This window comes from Schistocerca piceifrons, chromosome 8 (genome assembly GCF_021461385.2).
Source record: "Schistocerca piceifrons isolate TAMUIC-IGC-003096 chromosome 8, iqSchPice1.1, whole genome shotgun sequence".
Lineage (NCBI taxonomy): Eukaryota > Metazoa > Arthropoda > Insecta > Orthoptera > Acrididae > Schistocerca > Schistocerca piceifrons.
Genome location: NC_060145.1, coordinates 436,906,051 through 436,923,737, shown reverse-complemented (window position 1 = coordinate 436,923,737; position 17,687 = coordinate 436,906,051).

The window sequence follows — 17,687 nt, the reverse complement described above, 5'->3', positions numbered from 1 at the left end:
AACAATGCAAGGACATGCGGAGACTACAGACTAATTAGCCAGATAAGCCATACCCTAAAGATATTTCTTGAGATCATTCAATATTGAATCACAGCTAAGTGAGAAAGGGATATGGGATTTTCACTGTTTGGTTACAGACGGGGTCTAGGTGCGAGGAAAGCATTGGTCGCGATTCAGGTATTTGTTCAAATGCTACGGTCAGAGGAAGAATGTAATGCTGTGTTTCATAGACTACAAAAAAGCGTTTGACAGAGTGCAACACCATAAACTTGTACAAATTTTGAGAAGACTGGACATGGGCGGAAAAGATATTAGTTGTACAGAAAATCGGTACTGGAATCAAACTGCTGAGGTCAGAACTGGCGGGCAGTTAACAGAAGCGCAAAATATCTGTAAAGCAGTTAGACAATGGAATGTGCTCTCACCTCTCCTCTTTAACCTTTACTCAGGACATATATTCCAGGAGGCGCTTGAAGATTGTGAGGTAGGTATAAAAGGAAATGGGGTAGGGACTAACAACATAAGATACGCAGATGACACAGTCCTAATTGCAGATAACATGAACGATCAGCAAGATCTTCTGACTGCAGTGGGAGAACACAGCAGGAATATGGGTCTCAGTATCAACACCAAAAAGAATAAATTTATGATAGTCACTCGCAATTCAGATCAGCATCAAAATGCAGAATTAATGTATAATAATCGACCCATAGACATGGTGAACAGATTTAACTACTTGCTGACGTGGTTGTGCGAAAATTGGTCATCAGACGTGGAAATCAGATGCGGAGTAGAGAAGGCCCGCAGTGCATTCATGAAATTTAACAAAGTGTTCACTAGCGCTGACTTTGTTCTTAACCTGAGAGTTAGATTTATGAAGAGCTATGTGTGGTCAGTGCTTTTGTATGATTTTGAAAGTTGGATGTTGAAAGTTAACACTGTGAAAAAGTTGGAAGCATTCTAGATGTAGCTATATCGAAGAATACTTAAAATTCTACGGACAGCAAGAAAAACAAATCGAGAGATCTTGAGAATAGTAAAAAGAGACAGCAAACTGCTAACCACAATCAAACGTAAGAAAACAGCTTACTTAGGCCATGTGATACGAAATGAAAGGTATCACCTTCTTAAACTGGTAATCGAGGGGAAGACTGAGGGCAAAAGAGGAATTGCCAGGTGAAAAATGTCATGGCTCCGCAACATCAGACAGTGGGCAGGAATAAGAAACGCCGGCGAATTGATCCATGCTGGAAGAGATAGAAAAGGCTGAGCAAACGTGATCGCCAACATCCTTTGGTGGATATGCAGCAGAAGAAGAAGAATATCACTGTCTTCTGTTTCCAATGACACAATTTTGCACTAAGCAACACCTTTTGAAGCACTCAGTGTCCTCACCTGAGCCAAAAAGGTCACGGTAATCATTTTCACTTACGTATGAGCACCGCGCAGACCGCAAAGCAGTCAATACGGAGAATTCCCCAGGGGATTCGTCTCTGGGAATAACCAGTTGACTTTTGCAGCTGCCGCGTAATGAAATTTGGGAATCGCATGGCTGGGCAGAATGGCATGCAAGCTTCTCGAAATTGTATTTCTGGAACTAACTGTCGAAAATTAAATAAACCGTTAAAAAGATGAAATCTCAACAATAGTAAGCGTTTCAAAAGATAGTACAATGGACGTACGATCCGAAGGGTGGATCGTATGATCCTGCACCATATCAAACTATCGTATATGTGCGATCCAATTCGTACAGCTGGCAATGCTGATGCCCACAGACCCTTCTCTCATTCCTTCCCCCCTGGACCAAAAAATTCTATCCCCCTCCTATCCTCCATATCTTTTATAAGTAGAGCAACTGCATGGGCGATGCCAACATTGTTCTGTGCTCCACAGGGAAACTATCATGTTTGGGATCAGGGTGTGGGTTATTTCTTATAAATAATAATAACAAATTAATTTAATTTATTATCATTCTAACCAAGCGAGTTTTGTCCCACGATATCACGTCAATTTTTCGTCGCGTCAACGTCGTGTTATGTCAATGTCACATCATGTCTCATCGACGTCGTGATGCTCTCACCCAGCCACAATGCAGCATATGTAGGGTGTGGGTAAATACTTGTTATTCTAATTACGCGAATTTCGCCAGCAGAGAACAGCCACTACATCTGGGCAGAGTAATCTCATAACCAATTGCTATTCTGAGGCAATGTGTTGTAATTTACACCGATTTTTGCTAAATACCGACATCTCTATCCTAAATAAGATGTTAACCAACTACCACAGAGCAATATTAACAATGAGTAAGCTCGTGCAAAGACTTTAAATGCCATTAAGATACCACACTGAAATACATAAACAAATAACCCCTCGCTATCAATATTATGAAAAGGAAAGTTGCTACTCACCATATAGCGCAGATGCTCAGTCGCAGATGGGCCTATCTGCGACTCAGCATCTGCGCTATATGGTGTGAATCCTTTTCCTAATATTGTTACATTCCTTCCTGGATTTTGCATTGTTTGATTGAAAGTCATGCCTCAGTCGTCGTCAGACTTTTTTAGCTGAACGATCGATAGTGACACTGTGGGCTGACATCTCTGGCCGCATATGCGCTGGTCTTATTATTAACTGGTAACCTGTAAAAATTATTGTGTTGTGAGTCCTTAGCAGACGAGCTGTATCAAAGACGTGATAAGTTAGCGCCGGCACCCGGGTACTGATCGTTAAAAGTCGGCACCATTCGAAACACTTCATGTCCATGGTTCTGCGCTTCAGAACGGTGCCACTCTGAGCGACCAAGAAGTTGTGACTGTAACTGCATTATGAAGTGTTGTTTTATTGCCTATGTATGTGGATGATTAATTGATTAATAATAATAATTGCACTTACATTTAAGTGTATTATGCAGTATGAGACACGATGACAAATACTTACTAAATGCTTTGAACGTTATGTTTCTCCTACTCATTGCGTTGTATTACAACGGCCTTTATTTGATTTCATACTCCTTGTTACAAATATGTGGTGCGTTTGAAGCGTACCTTACAGTGTCTAAGACGCGCGTCGGCGAGTACACGTTACATCCGTGTCAAAAACTTAGACCGTAGCAGCGCCCGTGGTATGTCAGTACGGAAGACAAAAAATATAACATTACTCGTCTCATATCCCCTAACCCTGCAGTGATCGCGCCATTTACCGCTCTGAAAACCATGCTCTTAGGAAGTTCTAAAAGGTAGTTGATGTTTTTGTATTCGCCTGTTAGTTGATAAATGCATATTATTACGAAAGAAGGCTGAGAACCGTGGGCCTTACGGATTCTTGATTCGCATGCGGTCCTGCGCCCCAATTTGACGACCACTGACCAAGACTGTTGGATTCTCGCCGCAGCCGAACCAAATCGAGGAGCTGACGCAACGCTAGGCCGTCCCCCCAGCAATCATAGAGAAATTTGTGTTGTTTAAACAAAGCATGCGTAATCGCTACCGACACCACTGATCTCGCTGGCAGAAAAGACGCTTCTGCTAAATCAACCATTCAGGGAGTGGCATCCAGCCCACGTTAATAACAGTAAACCAGTCGTAACCCGCCAGCGCTTACGCTGTGTAAATCTGTGGACTAAGCGCATCGGATGCCTGAAGCAGCGAAACAAAATGAAGCTCTCCGCGAAAGTAAATGAGGCTCCCGTTCTGCTCAGAAATTAATGTATTTGTAATGTACATTTTGTAAAAAAAAAGAAGAAAATAACATGGATGTAGTCACTGACAAAAATATCAAGTATTTGTAATGAGTGTACTCTATGCTCCCGCAGTTGTAATATACACACTTAAACATACGGGGGAGATCAAGTAGGCTGCAAAGGAATAATACAGAATGGAATGAGAAAATTACTTTTTATTTTATACACTGAAGAGCCAAAGAAACTGGTACGTCTGCCTAATATCGAGTAGGGCCCCTCGAGCACGCAGAAGTGCAGCAACACGACCCAGCATAGACTCGACTAATGTCTGAAGTAGTGCTGTGCACCATGAATCCCGCAGGGCTGTTCATAAATCCGTAAGACTACGAGGGGCTGGAGATCTCCTCTGAATAGCACGTTGCAAGGACTCCCAACTCAAAAGAGTGTTCCTGCAGCCACTGTTTAGCAATTCTGGATGTGTGTGGTGTCGCATTGTCCTACTGGAATTGCCCAAGTCCGTCGGAATGCACAGTGGACATGAATGGAGGCAGGTGATGAGACAGGACGCTTACCTACGTGTCACCTGTCAGAGTCGTATCTAGAATATCAGGAGTCCCATATCACTCCAACTGCAAATGTTCCACACCATTACAGAGCCTCCACCAACTTGAACAGTCCCCTGCTGACATGCACGGCCGTTGGATTAATGAGGTTGTCTCCATACACGTCCATCCGCTGGATACAGTTAGAAACGAGAATCGTCTGACTAGGTAACATGTTTCCGGTCATCAGCACTCCAATGTCGGTGTTGACGGGACCAGGCAGGCATTAATATTTGTGTCGTGCAGTTATCAAGGGTACACGAGTGGGCCTTCGTCTCCGAAAGCCCATATCTATGATGTTTCGTTGAATGGTTCGCACGCTGACACTTGTTGATGGCCTATCATTGAAATCAGCAACAATTTGCGGAACATTGAACAATTCTCTTCAGTGGTCGTTGGTCCCGTTCTTGCTGGATCTTTTTCCGGCCGCAGCGATATCGGAGATTTTATGTTTTATCGGATTACTGATATTCACGGTGCACTCGTGGAGTGGTCGTACGGGGAAAAATTCCCACTTCATCCCAAACTCGTAGATGCTGTGTCCCATCGCTCGTGCGCCGACTTTAACACCACTTTCAAACTCATTTAAATCTTGACAACCTGCCATTGTAGCAGCAGTAACCGATCTAACAACTGCGCCAGACTCTTGTCTGATACAGGCGTTGCCGACTACAGCGTCGTATTCTGCCTTTTTACATATCTCTGTATTTGAATACGCGTGCCTACACTAATTTCTTGGGCAGTTTATTGCCTATCTGGAAGCAAAGCTCTGACAATAATAGTATCACTTACTTTCGTAACCTTAATAAAAGACAACAGTTATTATTAATATTATTACTGTATTCCCGTGCCATTATTTTACTGAAATTCTCAATAATGTACTGAAATCCATTCAATTTGAAACTTTTCTTTCAGTTGATAGAATGTACGGATTGGCTAGTCGTTTTTGATTCATCGTAGAGCGAAGATAGCTTTTTTTTTACTGATTTCAGTTTAGAAAACTTTTCTCCCAAGATGCAGGTGACACATAAATAGTCAAGAATTACTGGATTGTGAGTGATGTACTCTGAACAGCACATTGCAAGGCATTCCAGATATGCTTAGCAATGTTCATATCTGGGGAGTTTGGTGGGCAGCGGAGGTGTTTAAACTCACAAGAGTGTTCCTGGAGCCACTCTGTAGCAATTGTGGACGTGTGGGTGGGGTGTCGCATCGTTCTGCTCGAATTGCCCAAGGTCACCGTAATGCACAATGGACATGAATAGATGCAGGTGATTAGACAAGACGCTTACGTATGTGTCACCTGTCAGAGTCGTGTCTAGACGTATCAGGGACCCCATATCACATCAACTGCACACACCCCACTCCATTATAAAGTCTCCACCAGCTTGTACAGTCCACTGCTGACGTGCAGGTTCCATGGATTCATGAGGCTGTCTCAATCTTTTTTTCCCCCACGCAATTCTTGTCGATACGTAGAAGACGAGAAGAATGACTATAGCTTCTTGACATTTTCGAAACAAGTTACGCCAGAGAGACCGCATAACAATATTAAGATTTAAGGAACTCTTAGCCCAGGGACTCAATAGAGCTTTTGGACTGACTTCTTGAATTTTTCGTTGTACTCCCCCACGTACACGCGACACTGACGCGGTGTTGAAATAACCTTGAGCCTTGCACAACGCAATATACTGCCTATCTTTTTCCAGCTGTTGTTGAATATCTTTTGGCATATCTTCTACAGTCTTTCCCGACATAAAAAACAAAGAAGGATTTTCGAATTTCCACAATATTATCTCCTAGATATATGCTTATATGACTCATTTTCACAGTTTTGCTTTTATCAGGAGTGCTGTCACACATTATTCCATAATATTTTGCCATGTTTGTATCCCTTAGCGGCTACCATCTTCATTTCGTCACCTAAGAAGTTACAAATTATAACCTAATTTTACCACAATAAGTTTTCTATTCTTTAATAGATATATCGCTCCCTTTACTGAATAAATCACCTCACAATTTCTCTGTTGTACGGATATATTTATGTTTTTTTTGCGATTTTCGGTGTATTCAGCTGGAAATAAATGTTACAAAACGTTTTTATGCGATTAGTTCCGGTATATGAAGTCTAGATGCCTCTAGTGATGATCTCGATGTCGACAGTTGGTAAAAACCGTTGCTCAAATCTAGATGGCTTTACTCTATTTCGTCTAGCTGAATTTTCATATTCATTAAATAAATTACATAATAATTACGTACAGTCTTCGCGAAAATAGTTTTAGTTAACGAATTAACAAATCACTGTAAGTTCTATAGTGCATTTTTGCGTGTATTTTTATACTGTTCTTATAGCACAGCTGTGCAGATGACATAGATATCAAAAATGTTTCATGCAGAATAATTGCCTCTAGCAGACAACTGGTTTTAATTCTTTCAGTCAACGTTTTACAAAAAATTCTAAACATAGCCCCATTCACAATTGCCACAGCCTGATAATAAGTTTATATTTGCTGAACATAGTTGTACTTTGTTTAGCATATGATGAGAAATGGTCTGGTCCTGGAGAGTCTCCAAGTCTCGAAGCCCTCGATAACTGGAGGCCCCCCAGGCTAGGTGCCCGGGGCGAGCCTTCCACCTTCAGGCCGCCGCTATGGACGGATTTACGGATAGTCTCTGTACGTCCATCTTTTCAGGGATGACAAACTGCCTACTGGCTTCTGTCAGAAAAATCATGAGATGAACGTCGGCCGAAGAGCCCGAGACAGAAGCCAGTAGGCAGTTTGTCAACAAGTGGCCACGAAAGCCTCAACAATTTTGTATTACGCCTCTACGGGGAGGAGATTTGCAGATTGTATCGACGCCTTGACCAACGACGGAAGAAGAAAGCGCGGCTGATGTCCTCTCTCGCCTTTCTGTCACGGTGCCGAGATGAACGCGCTACACCGAAGTTCTTGAGATGTAAGCGCCTATTCACCACCGCCCAAGTACATCGTATCTACGACAGAATGGAACGACCTTTTCTTCGTGAGCGAATACATACAACACGGAGAGACTTGGCAAGAACGGATCAGGAACTACTGGACATTTTCTACCAACTAAGTAGCAGAATGCAGCGAGACGACTGGGACAAGATCGACAGCATCACTCACAGGAGCATGCAGAACGAACTCGAGCGCTGCACCGAGCGATAGAAGAAAAAGTTTGAAAGATGTCGGAAGCAGACCGACAAGGCGATTTCCGACATGTCACACACAGTGGTCAACCTCACTGAACGACAACTGACCGAAGAGGAAGTGTCTGTTCTTCAAAAAGGAGGGAATTTCGCTATCATCCCGAGAACTATACCTATGGAGGACATCATTGCCAACACCGAAGCAGCCATTCGGACCCTTCCCTGTGAAAGGGCGGAGGAAATACGCACTGAAGCAGCCAGGATACTGCGCCGAGCAAAACCACCAGCTTGCAACCTGAAGAGAGAAGAGGTACAAGCCATTAAGAATCTCAACGCCGACAAGAGTATATTGGTACTGCCTGCCGATAAGGGGAATGCGACCGTCGTAATGAAGACCGAAGATTATGAGCAAAAGATCCGAGACCTATTAGATCCGACGACGTACCGAAAACTAAGCGCAGATCCGACGCAGCGTATCACACGCAATACGAATCGATTAATCAAGCCGTCTTCTCTGCCGGCGGAAATACAGAGAAACCTGCGCAACACAGAAGCCCCACCACCTCGGCTGTATGGATTACCCAAGATCCATAAGAACAACGTTCCACTGAGACCGATCGTTAGCGCTCCTGGATCACCGACATATAAACTGGCAAAACACTTGGCCTCTCTGCTCCAACCACACGTGGTGAAGACCGACACATACATTAAGGACTCAGGACATTTCATTGAGAAGCTGAAGAAACTGAAACTTGCACCAAACGACATCCTGGTCAGCTTTGATGTTGTTTCGTTATTTACGAAAGTGCCACTCAGTGACGCTCTGGAGCACATCGGTTCCATTTTCCCGCAAGACATCAGAAAGCTCTTCCATGCATGTCTCACCACGAGCTATTTCACGTGGAATGGAGATTTCTAGGAACAGCTGGAAGGCGTCGCCATGGGTAGTCCTCTCAGTCCAGTGGTGGCCAACTTCCTCATGGAACAATTCGAAGCACAGGCACTGGACTCGGCGACTTGCAAACTTAAGGTGTGGTACAGGTACGTCGATGATACTTTCGTGGTGTTGAGCCATGGTGAAGAACAGCTCGGTGACTTCCTAAGACACTTGAACAGCCTCCATGCCAACATAACATTTACCATGGAAGTAGAAAAGGACAAGAAACTGCCATTTCTAGATGTGTTGGTCACAAGGGACGGCGAAAACCTGGGACACTGTGTGTATCGAAAATCGACACACACGGACCGATACCTGCACAAACTGTCAAACCACCACCCGAGCCAGAAAAGAGGTATGATTAGTACGCTCGTAACGAGAGCAGGACGAATATGTGAGCCGCAACACCTCAAACGAGAAATGCAACACCTGGAAACTGTCCTGAGGAGCAATGGGTACTCCACAAATTATATTAGAAGTGTAACAGTGCCAAACACTCGGCGAAGTAAGGAACCAGAAAAAGAAATGTCGGGTACGGCCTTTCTGCACTACATTCCCAGAGTGATGGACAGAATCGGCCGTATATTGCGCAAACATGGCGTAAAGACGATTTTCAAACCGACAAGGAAGATCAAAGAGTGTTTAGATCGGCGAAGGAGAAAAGAGACCCACTTGCAATGTCGGGAATATATCGTATACCATGCACATGCGGAAATGTTTATGTCGGAATGACTGGACGATCCATTAACACCAGGATCAAAGAGCACAAGCGACATTGCAGGTTGGGGCAGGTGGAGAAATCGGCCGTGGCAGAGCACGCACTGAATGAGACCGACCACGTAATAAAATTCGCCGACACGGAAATTCTGGCTGTAGAGAAGCACTATCACACGCGCTTGTTCAGAGAAGCTGTGGAAATACAAACACACGCGAACAGTTTGAACAAGAAAGAGGAAAGCCTTAACGTAAACGGATCCTGGCTTCCCGTACTGCAGCGAACGACCGTCGCAGGTAGCAAGAGGAGAACCGCACCGGAAATGACCGCGGAGAAGCCCTCGGACGTTGGCGCGCCAGGTACATATAGTCTACACCCGCGAGCTGGGCTCCAATTCACCACCGGCAATGGAGGCTGAAGCTTTGACAATGCCAGCCACTCGTGGTGGCGAAACGTCAGAAAAATCATTAGATGAACGTCGGCCGAAGAACCCGAGACAGAAGCCAGTAGGCAGTTTGTCAACAAGTGGCCACGAAAGCCTCAACAATTTTGTATTTTCAGGGATGATTACGGGACTCGGCTGCTCAGTGCAGAATGTGAAGTTAAATACCTTTCAGCCGTCTAATTTCCTAAGTCTAATTTTATTGGGCTACGAGTTTCGGCGATTTATTACGCCATCTTCAGGGCCGCTGATCAATCTGTAGTAATATTCCAACCTCGGCTCCGGTCAAAGTAGGGGTCAGCATTCACAGACTGGTATCTGTAAATTTCTGCTTGCTACAACGATCATTTCATGGTATTTAAAGTGATCGTTGCTTAAGTAAAGTGACCACACATCCCATTTGGAATGGGGCAGTACCATTTTTCAACCTGCGGTCCCGCTGTCCCCATGGATTTGTCGGGCGCCTCTTTATCCCGTTTTGTTAGAAAGTAGCATTTATTTTTTAATCTATATGTTATGGTTCATAATATTGAAATGTTTATCTCAGTAACTGCTGAGAACGAAAGTTATGTTATCGATGGACTAAATTCGTTACAAAAAACAAATCATCTAAACGGCCACACTGTCGACATTAACCTTTTTCCCGCGCTTCGCTTCGACAATTCGATTCCATTCCATAACTGACTCCTTGACACATGGAGTGTGATGCGCATTGTTTCGGAAGTTCCGTGAGAGATTCAAGATAGCGAAACGAAAGTGTGTGTTCACTGATGCGTTGCAAGAAAAGTAAGTACCTTAGTCCATGGTAGAGGACTTGCAGTTTATAGAGAACTTTAAATTAACTCCCGATAATTAGGGATAAGTCAACAAATACCAAGTCTTTTTACTTTATCTTTTATCGTTCGTACACATTCGTAAAGGAAACGCGGTCCGAATCTGATGTTCATTGCACCATTTGTAACACCGAGTTTTGGGTGTGTCGTGGAGGGGAGAGCGATGTTGAGCTACATGTAAATTCAAGTAAACATCAGAAGCAGAAATTGCAGGTGCGTCTTCCAGAAGTGTAACTTCATTTTTCCGGCCAAATTCAGCAGGAGACGGTGAACTGCACTTGGCTGCAATTGAAGGAGCCTGGGATTACCAAGTGGTTGGAGAAAATCATAGTTTTCGCTTAAATGATTGTGCTTCGAATTGGTTTGAACCAGTGTTCACGACCTGAAACGAGGCAGTTATCGTAGCGGGAGCGTAAAATTGTCGTAACGTACTTATCAGCATAACGATCATAATACAAAACACCGAGTGTCAAATCTGTTTGTGTGTACTCTCTCTCTTGTAAAATATGCTACTGTTTTCGAATCAACAGAGATTTCTTTGAACTAGAATTTAATGTTTTGTGCGTGATGTATAAAACTGCTCCGTGAAAAGTTGTGCGCTGGCCCTGGTTAAGTTCCGTTGCATGGCGGCTCTTTCCAAAACACTCTGTGTCCACTCTCTTGCTTTTCCCAGTGTTTCCAGCGCCAGTGACCTAACAGTTATGACACAACAATTACATTACGGAAATAAGTGTTGCATTCCTTACTATGATGTAGTTATGCACTTGCAGGCGATGGTCGTGATAATGCCTTTTCACGAATTTGTATTAGCTCAGTGTAAACCTAAACCCTAACAGCTGATCGGTAAGAGAGGCGCTTGGTGTACTAGTCGCACGCACAATGTCGACTGGCGGCGCCATACTTGGATTACATCAGCGTTTCCTCTCACACGTTTCCCCACACGTAGCGACAGAATATAAGACGCGACCCGTTCGCCTATGGTCCTCGGTTACGATGAATGAGTCGAGATGAAAAGGAAAAGCAAATGCCGGCGAGAGAATGGAAGGTCGAGGGGAGAAGATTTCCACCATTCTTAGGAACTGAACGCTGTTCACAGGTAGCACTAAACATTTGATGTACTTGTTCTGCGCCCTAAGTTTGAAGTAATTGAGCAGCGCTTTTATTTGAATAACTTAACTCATTTTCTTCGAAGGATGCAAATCAACACGCCAAAAATACAATGCTGTTACCAATGCAAAAACCAAAATGCTGGGTGCAGTGTTAAATCGTGAACGGTAGTGAGGCCCACGAAACTTTCTGATATCTGTTACGATAAGAACTATGGGGTGGAGGGTTACACAGAAAGTGGGCACCTTATAGTTACCACCTTCTCGCCGTCGTAATTGGCGAAGATTTTACACATGTAGCCGAAGCTATCTTCTCTCCACCACTGAGATTAAAACGTATACACATAAAAAAGAAAAACACATCAGTATACCCAACTTTCAATTTACTTAACGGGCAAAATTTAATACTCGCTCGAAAAACGGTACTCTTATTCAATAACCTGTACATGTTGAATTTGTGAGGAAATGGAAGGAAAATGCAGTGCCAAATGAAACCACTGGCAATTTTTTTATGCTTATGTTAATATTTATTTTATATTCAAACACACAGAAAAGAAAAATATTTATGCAAACATCATAAAAGCTTCGAAGCTTTGGCAACAATAGGAACAATTATAGAATAAACATTTATTTCTTTGATGTAACAGTCATTTTTACTAACTAAATGTCACTGTTTTGGAACTTAAGACTCGTTAAGCATTAAAATGCTATCAGATTCTTCCACATCTATGGCAGAATACAAATCGCGAATTTTACCAAAGTTGCGTTCAGCTGTTGTTTACTTTCTTTGTAATAGTGCTAGTTTCACACGTCTATATTCACTACTTAATATCGTGTTTCCGCCGGCCGTTGTGGCCGAGCGGTTCTGGACGCTTCAGTCTAGAATCGCGCTGCTGCAATGGTAGCAGGTTCGAATCCCGCGTCGGGCATGGATGTGTGTGATGTCCTTAGGATAGTTAGGTTTAAGTAGTTCTAAGTCTAGGGGACTGATGACCTCAGATGTTAAGTCCGATAGTGCTAAGAACCATTTGAACCAATATCGTGTTTTCGCTTTTAGAAATTTATTTGTCTGAATGAGCGTTTAATATCAGTATTCGAGTGCGGAAGTGAAATAACATATAAGACAAGTCTAGATAAATTTTTGAAACTCATTCCTTGGTCGCCTTCTTCGCAAGCCATCAATTTCGACCAAAAAAAAATCCACTGAACTTTTTATTTCATTATCTGCCGGGAGCTCAAACGATGGTAATTGGCGCAACACATTATCGATTATTTGGCATTTGTCAGTGGATACAACAGGAGGCAAGGCTTCCATCAACGATAGCAAACTTGCCAGCGTGCCTCTTGTTTTAACACTGCTTTCGCAGGATTAAGATAAGTCAGTAGTTTAAGAACGCGATGTGAAAAATTGAAGCGTTTCTTAATTTCCTTACAGTCATCCATTAGAAATTCTATGCAAGTTGTTGAAAATTTCAACTTGGTCTAACATTTTCCTTGCTTCAACGCCAAAGCACACATTTCCCGGCCGTAAACAACGTGTCTCGTTGCATGGATCTAATTCGTTCAAATCAGTTTGATAAATATAATCCTTGGACATGTACGATTGTAACAACTCTTGGTAGTTTGTAGAGATTCTGTCATGGAAGTTCGCAACGACTACAGACACTGACTGGAACAGATCATTCAGCATGGTGAACTTACGTACGAGGGCAGTTCAATAAGTATTGCAACACATTTTTTTTCTGAAACAGGGGTTGTTTCATTCAGCATTGAAATACACCAGGTTATTCCCGAATCTTTTAGCTACACAACACTATTTTCAACGTAATCTCCATTCAATGCTACGACCTTACGCCACCTTGAAATGAGGGCCTGTATGCCTGCACGGTACCATTCCACTGGTCGATGTCGGAGCCAACGTCGTACTGCATCAATAACTTCTTCATCATCCCCGTAGTGCCTCCCACGGATTGCGTCCTTCATTGGGCCAAACATATGGAAATCCGACGGTGCGAGATCGGGGCTGTAGGGTGCATGGGGAAGAACAGTCCACTGAAGTCTTGTGAGCTCCTCTCGGGTGCGAAGACTTGTGTGAGGTCTTGCGTTGTCGTGAAGAAGGAGAAGTTCGTTCAGATTTTTGTGCATACAAACACGCTGAAGTCGTTTCTTCAATTTCTGAAGAGTAGCACAATACACTTCAGAGTTGATCGTTTGACCATGGGGAAGGACATCGAACAGAATAACCCCTTCAGCGTCCCAGAAGACTGTAACCATGACTTTACCGGCTGAGGGTATGGCTTTAAACTTTTTCTTGGTAGGGGAGTGGGTGTGGCGTCACTCCATTGATTGCCGTTTTGTTTCAGGTTCGAAGTGATGAACCCATGTTTCATCGCCTGTAACAATCTTTGACAAGAAATTGTCACCCTCAGCCACATGACGAGCAAGCAATTCCGCACAGATGGCTCTCCTTTGCTCTTTATGTTGTTCGGTTAGACAACGAGGGACCCAGCGGGAACAAACCTTTGAATATCCTAACTGGTGAACAATTGTGACAGCACTACCAACAGAGATGTCAAGTTGAGCACTGAGTTGTTTGATGGTAATCCGTCGATCATCTCGAACGAGTGTGTTCGCACGCTCCGCCATTGCAGGAGTCACAGCTGTGCACAGCCGGCCCGCACGCGGGAGATCAGACAGTCTTGCTTGACCTTGCGGCGATGATCACACACGCTTTTCCCAACGACTCACCGTGCTTTTGTCCACCGCCAGATCACCGTAGACATTCTGCAAGCGCCTATGAATATCTGAGATGCCCTGGTTTTTTGCCAAAAGAAACTCGATCACTGCCCGTTGTTTGCAGCGCACATCCGTTACAGACGCCATTTTAACAGCTCCGTACAGCGATGCCACCTGTCGGAAGTCAATGAAACTATACGATACGAAGCGGGAATGTTTGAAAATATTCCACAAGAAATTTCCCGTTTTTTCAACCAAAATTGGCCGAGAAAAAAAAAGTGTTGCATTACTTATTGAACTGCCCTCGTAGAATATAACTCAGAAATGGGTTGAATAGTTTGATTAGAGGATTTCCGAGAGCTTGGCAGTCTGTTCAACAGGTAATAATCCGATTGTCAACATCTGGTCTCTAAAATGCAATTCAATCGATGATTGCAAAAACCTCCTAAGTCTTCTTTTGGTGAAAACTGAGTTAAAGGCAAAAAATGCATACTCTGCATGTAGCTCCACAAGAGCGTGCTTGAAAACAGCCAAAGTCATCGTTTGTTGACGTTCAAACAGAGGTAGGAGGTTTGAGCTGAGTGCGGGAACATCCGAAGTCCAGGACTTCGGTTATTTTTCGTGTAAAAAAAAAAAAAATGGTTCAAATGGCTCTGAGCACTATGGAACTTAACTTCTGAGGTCATCAGTCCCCTAGAACTTAGGACTACGTATACCTAACTAACCTAAGGACACCACACACATCCATGCCCGAGGCAGGATTCGAAACTGCGGTTCCAGACTGTAGCGCCTACAACCGCACGGCCACCCCGGCCGGCTTTCTTGTCAACTGTTGTCACTACAGTTAAGTGTGGTACAACTGTACGGAAGAAATTGGCATTGTTGATTTTAGTATTCTTGTGAAATTGAATGAAGTGGTGTGTACTAGCAGTTATGAGAAGAAAAGGGTAAAACACTCTTCGGAATATCAAAGAAATGTAATGAAGAAAGCTAAAATTCATGGAGAGGAACATGTGAATTATAGAGGCAAAGAAGTTCCGAAAAAGGTGACAGGAGAAGACTGCAAGTGTCGAAGAAGCTGTTTTAGTATTATTGCAGAAGACAACAGCATTCAAGCTTTAGCAAATTTTCTGAACATAGAATGCAAGAATGACCATGACCTTTTCCTGCAAAGACTGATAACAGATAGTGATGTCAAAAAACACCGCCCAAGAAGTGAGAAGAGGTGAAGGGATGAAAAATCTTTTAGCTACTGTGTCCGCGCTGGAGACAAACCATTTGAAGTATGTAGAAACGTTTTTCGAAGTATATATGCAGTAACTGATGCGAGAACTAAAAGAATTCGCAAACTGCTGTGTAGTGGGCAGGCACCGAAAAACGGAAGAGGGAAATTAAGAGTGTTAACGTTATGCCGCCAGAGGAAATTGTCAAAATTACAGATCACACCAGATCATTCCCACTAAGGAAAGTCATTATGGTAGCCGCACTATGCACTACCTTGACTGTGAACTACGTGTGAAAAAAATGCACCAACTTTTTATTGCCAAACATTCTAACTCGCCAGTGAAATACGAGTACTATAATAAGATTTTTCCTGAAAACTTTTCTCGCGCTTTCAAATACGAGTACTATAATAAGATTTTCCCTGAAAACTTTTCTCGCGCTTTCGGAAGACCTAAAGTAGACACTTGCTGCACCTGTGAAGAGTTGACGGTAAAGATGAAGTAAAAAACACTCAAAGAAGTAGCAAAACGAGCAGCAGTAGCAGAGAAGATTGTCCATATGCAAAGATCTGAGAAGTTTTATGACGTTCTCCAAAACGGGAAAAGACAGTCAGAGACTAATGCTAGAAATACTGCTTTATGTTTTGACTACATCTACATACAAAATGTTCAACTTCCTCGTGTCCCAATGCAAGAGCTCTTCTACTTGCGCCAGTTGCCTGTTGCAGTATTTTGTATACATAATCCACATACGAGGTCATATGTTTTTTATCTCAATCACGGGTGGAATTCGAAGAGAGGACCTAATTGAGTTTGTCCTTTTCTGTCAAGCTACATCAATGAATACATAGCCCAAGATGTGAAAAACCTAGCCGGCCGGTGTCACCGAGCGGTTCTAGGCGCTTCAGTCTGGAACCGCGCGACCGCTACGGTCGCAGGTTCGAATCCTGCCTCGGGCATGGATGTGTGTGACATCCTTAGGTTTAAGTGGTTCTAAGTACTAGGGGACTGATGATCTCAGATGATAAGCCCCATAGTGCTCAGAGCCATTTGAACCATTTTTTTTTTTTACATTTACTTCCGTTTTCCGACAACAGCCCGGGACAGAATAAACACAACACAATGATCTACCGGTATTTAGTGCGTGTGAAGTTAAACCGATTTCAAAATACTGAAAATTTTTACCCTGTCCACGGTCATTCATTCCTACCATGTGATAGGGTATTTGAGGTAATAATGAGACATCTCAAGAAAGTAGAGAGAATGTACACGATTCATGAATTAATGGAGCGTACATTAACTGCAATCTGTAATTTCGTCGTGCATTTAGTGGATGGAGATAAAATAGTAGACTCGAAGAAGTGTTGGCCATCAATTTATAAGAAGACTTGCTTTTTTATTGAAATATCGAAACGAGGTATTCCAAGGCCTGATAAGGTTCCACTAAATATTTCAAAGTTTCATCATTTCCACTATAAATCATCACTGTCAAGAGTTGCGGAAACAATGGAATTCATTAATGGGCTTCAGACCAATAACTTATCCTTGAAATTTGACCAAAGGAAGAAACCACAGTTGCCAGATGAAAAGTGTTAAAAGGATACGAAAGTACCTATTGGGGGTGAAGAAAATGGAAGACATTAAACAATGTGTACGATTTGTTCCTGAAAGTGAAAGTGTGTCATCCTTCTGGAATGATATATCAACTTGGCCTACGTTGGGTGAACTTCTCTGCTGTAAACATTAAATACTATTTTGTTTTGTTACTTGTTTTTCCCTTTGTAAACAGTGTTAATTAGTAAAAGCATTTAAATATATCGTATTACAGGTGTTAACTGCCGAGATCAGCAATACCTCCTCAGTTTGTACTTCTACAAACTTGCTCCAAGCTCCCCTTTTCAGTGACCTGAGGACAGGGATCAACATCACCCTTCCTTCCTCTTCGAAAAGACTGCTGTCCCCAGCAGGCTCACAATACTCGAACACACATACAACATATGAAAATACAATGACTAATTAATCTATGTAAACCCAATGATACACAACAAGAAAAAAAAAAGTAAAACTACTCTACTACTTTCTGCAACGCAAAGCATAAGGTACATCATGCTGTACTCTATCTTCCTGGCCTTAACACCTCTCTCCACTCTCTCTTTCCTCCTCTTTCCTTCCTGGGACGTGCCTGGAATCACATCTGGACAACACTTAAATGGCCACGACCACCCAATGTGTACTATCGTTG